Below are 4,623 nucleotides of genomic sequence, written 5' to 3'. Positions count from 1 at the left end.
TTCCAGCCCGTCCGGCAAAGAAACCCTTCGGGCACACTCCCCCATCCCAGCCTTGGCATCGCGTCCTTTGAAAAGAACGCGCTAGGCCACCATTTGGTCCTCTCCAGGAACACCCATTGAACCCATGGTGCCGAATTCCGCCACCAAGCACAGGCACCTGGGAATCCTCGAGCCTGAAGCCGAGTCCGCACCGAAACCGCCTACCATGTGGACCACTGCTAACCATTTGGCCTGGCGATCAGAGCGGCCACTTTGGAGAGCGTTCGTCCCTAGGGTCGCTCTTGTTGCTTCCAGCAGCCCTGGAACAACTACTTCAATTGGCGAAATAGTTCATCCGGCGTGCCCAATGTAACTCTCTTGGAACCTTCCCGTTCCTCGTAGCGTTCTTCAAATGGTTCTGCCTTCGTCCCTCGTTCTTCGACGCGTGGAACAAGTTGTTTCCAACCCATCCTGCACAGACACGCTTCTGGCACCCTCCGAAATCCTGTCCTTGGCATTGCTAGTTCCTAGCTCCCTCGGCATTCACCCCGGACACCTTTGGTGTCTTTCGAAAGAACATTCGATCGCACGATTCGGTCCCCTCCCCTTCGGACGCCCATTGACACCAATGTGCTCAAATTGGGAACTAAGCACCACCAATATCCTCGCAGTCAGAGCGATCCAAGAGAGGCCGGGTCACGAAATCCCGAGTCTGGAAACTCCCTCCTTCCTCCCGGGGCAGTAGGCCAGGAAACCCCAGAGCCACCCTGGGGCATGGCCATCTCAAGGAGCAGCCCCTTGCCGGCACCACTTTGAACGGAGACATTTGGAAACAATCCCATGCTGTGCGAGACCCTTCTCAAAGCTGGGGGCCCTTTCCTGGCCCACCACTCGGGAAACCCAATGTTTCGGATTCTCCTCCTGAAGCCACACGTGGGCCCCCGTCTCTGTTGGACGTCGGAAGCAAGGCTGAACCTTGCGGAGCCTGGATGGTGGAGAAGCTGCTGCAAGGAAGCCATTCCCCCGTGTGCGGGAGGAAAGCTTGCCTGTGAAACCCATGGCAGTTGCATTCCCAAGGTACGCTGGAAGATGCCTGCCGTGCATCTCCAAGCCATGAGTTCGGTTCTCCCGAAATGGGCCCATCGGTCCCCCCTCGTCCTCTTGCAGCTGCCAGTCATAGCGGACCCTTTCGAGATCGTTTATCAGGAGCGGAGCTGTGCTTGTCAACGTGGCCCTGGAACTTCTCTTGGAATCGCCGAGAAAATTCATCCCTGCCACCGTTCTGACTTTTTGGCTTATCGCTGCAATGCCCAGTGCCATTCTCTTGGCCCACCTCTTCCGTTAAAGGTTGCCCAAATGTTGCGCAAAGCATCGCCCTCCTTCTCTGCTTCTTCGGCGACCCGATGTTTCCAAGTCTCCTGCCAAGAAACCCTTCGGGCGCCTCCCCAGCCTCATCGTTGGCATTGCTACCGACGCTCCCTCTTCTTTCGCCATGGATCCCTTTCGTGTCTTTGGAAAGGAACATGAGGTCCCACCATTTGGTCCTCTCCAGGAACACCCAGGTTCCAAACCACGCTGCCGGATTCCGCCGCCAAGCACGCGCAGCTGCGAATCTCCAAGCCTTAGGTCGAGTCCTCGCTGAAATCGCCCCACATTGGGACCATCCTCAAATGGTTCTGGCTTCGCCCCTCGTTCTTCAGGGGGACGATGGGAAACACGTTGTTTCCCACCATGCTGCAAAGACACCCTCCTGGCACACCCGCTAATCCTAACCTTGGCATTCCTAGGAACGCCCCGCCTCTTACGTTCAGCCTGGTGGTACCTTCGGTGCCTTTCAAAAGAACCTTCTATGCCACGATGGGGTCCCCAGCACGAACGCCCATTGACACCAATGGGAACCAAGCCCCCACCACGTCAGGCTCCACATTGCAATCTGAATGCTCCAGGAGAGGCCATATCCTGAAATCCCAGGTCTGGAAACTCCCTTCTTCCTCCCCTGGAAGTACGCCACGAAACCCGGAAACCCCAGAGCTACGCTGGGAGATTTCCAGCGCCAGGATCAACCACGTGGCAACAGAACTTTTTTCATACCGACGTTGGAAAACAATCACAGGAGGGGCCATACCGATCTCGAAGCACGTTGACCTTCCGTGGTCCGGCAACCAGGATTGGGAGTGTTTGCTGGAGATAGCCGGCTCTCTTGGATTCTCATCGGAAAGCCATAGCTGGCTCCAATCGCCCTGGCACCTTGGGAGAACAGTGTTGACCCTGGGACGTGGAGAATTTGCCGCCTAACGAGCCAACGCCAGCATCTTGGAGGAATGCTCCGATTGCAAACCTCAGGCAGTTGCATTCTTTTTTTTTTTTTTAAATATATTTTATTTGATCATTTCCATAATTTTCTTTTCCTCCCCCCCCCCACCCCCCATAGCCAATGCGTAAGTCCACTGGGCATTAGATGTTTTCTTGATTTGAACCCATTGCTTTGTTGATAGTATTTGCATTAGAGTGTTCATTTAGAGTCCATCCTCTGTCATGTCCCCTCAACCTCTGTATTCAGGCAGTTGCTTTTTCTCGGCGTTTCCACTCCCATAGTTTATCCTTTCCTTATGAATAGTGTTTTTTCTCCTCGATCCCTGCAAGTTGTTCAGGGACATTACACCGCCACTAATGGAGAAGTCCATTATGTTCGATTATACCACAGTATATTAGTCTCTTTGTACAATGTTCTCCTGGTTCTGCTCCTCTCGCTCTGCATCACTTCCTGGAGGTTGTTCCAGTCTCCATGGAACTTCTCCACTTTATTATTCCTTTTAGCACAATAGTATTCCATCACCAACATATACCACAGTTTGTTCAGCCATTCCCCAATTGATGGGCATCCCCTCCTTTTCCAGTTTTGGGCCACCACAAAGAGCGCAGCTATGAATATTTTTGTACAAGTCTTTGTGTCCATTATCTCTTTGGGGTACAGACCCAGCAGTGCTATGGCTGGGTCAAAGGGTAGATATTCTTTTAGCACCCTTTGGGCATAGTTCCAAATTGCTCTCCAGAATGGTTGGATCATTTCACAGCTCCACCAGCAATGAATTAATGTCCCTATTTTGCCACATCCCCTCCAGCATTCATTACTTTCCTTTGCTGTAATGTTAGCCAATCTGCTAGGTGTGAGGTGATACCTCAGAGTTGTTTTGATTTGCATCTCTCTGATTATGAGAGATGTAGAACACTTCTTCATGTGCTTGTTAATAGTTTTGATTTCTTTATCTGAGAACAGGCAGTTGCATTCTTAAGCTCCACTCGAACACGTGCGCTGTATCTATCTCCCAAGCCCCACGTGGAGTCCCTGCCAACTTGGCCACTATGGGTCCCAGTGTCCTCCTTGAGATTTTTGCCCGCACCCAAAGGCCTGCCAATCATCTCGGACACTTCTGACAGATCCCTGATAACTACGGCAGGTCCTTATTCCACGAAAGGGGAACTTGTATTTGAATGATGCTTACATCACTCCTCCTGGAGTGGGTTTGAGTTTTTCTTGCACACGGACTGTTCAACGAGACTCTCTTGGATCTCCTCTTCCTTTCCCGCTGGTTTTTCTTTGTTTTTTTTTTCCCCAGAGGGTGCGGAAAGAATCGGGCTTCTTCTCTCCTCCTTCTGTGGTCCGGGCGCCATGGAAGAAGTGGTTTCCAGTTATCCTGCAAAGAGACACTCCCGGCACCCTCCAAAATCCTATCCTCTGCCTCTCTAGGAACGCTCTGTCTTCTTTCACCCCGTAGATACCTGAAAACCGTGGTGCTGAATTCCTCCACCGAGCACACGCAGCATCTTGCTCCACATTTTGCAATGAGAGGGATCCAGGAGAGGCAATACCTGCAGCGCGGCAGAACTCCCTGTCTTCCTCCCCTGCAAATATGCCACAACAAGCCCAGAGCGACACTGGGCGGATTTCCACCTCAAGGATCATCCACCTCCCCACACAACTCTGAAGAGAGACACTTGTAAACAATCACGGCCTGTGCAATGCTGTTCTCAAAGCTGCTTGATCTTTCCTGCTCCTGCGCTCAGGGCATTCAGTGTTGGGGATCCTCCCCCCCACCCCCGAGAGCCGAGAGATTGGCCCCCCAATCCCTGCTGCATCCTGGAAGGAAGGGTGAACCCTGCTGAAGCTGGCACTTGGAGAATTGGCTGAAAAGAAGCCATCACCAGTATTCTGGAGGCAGGCTTGGACTGGAATCCCATGGCAGATGCATTCCCAAGGTACGCTGCCACCCGTGTGCCGTTTCTCGCAGCCATGAGTTCGGTTGTCGCAAAATGGGCCCATTTATGTCCACACTTGAACTCTTGCAGCTTTCGACCATCCCTGGCCCGGCAATCCTATGGGACGCATTGGAGATCCGTATCAGGAGTGTAGCTGTTGAATTGAACATGGCTCTGGAACTTCTCTTCCAATCGGGGAGGAGATGCATCCGTCACCTCGTTTCTACCTTTCTCCTTTCACGTGGAATGCTGAGTGCCATTCCCTTTGGCACTGCCCTTCCGCCAACGCTATGCCAAGGTGGGGGACGGAACACCCCTTGCCCCTTCTTCAGCGATACCATGTGGAGCAAGTTGTTTCCAGCCCGTCCGGCAAAGAAACCCTTCGGG

The sequence above is a fragment of the Monodelphis domestica genome, chromosome Y, assembly GCF_027887165.1.
Source record: "Monodelphis domestica isolate mMonDom1 chromosome Y, mMonDom1.pri, whole genome shotgun sequence".
NCBI lineage: Eukaryota > Metazoa > Chordata > Mammalia > Didelphimorphia > Didelphidae > Monodelphis > Monodelphis domestica.
The sequence above is the reverse complement of the archived record's forward strand: the minus strand, read 5'-3'. Positions refer to the sequence as shown.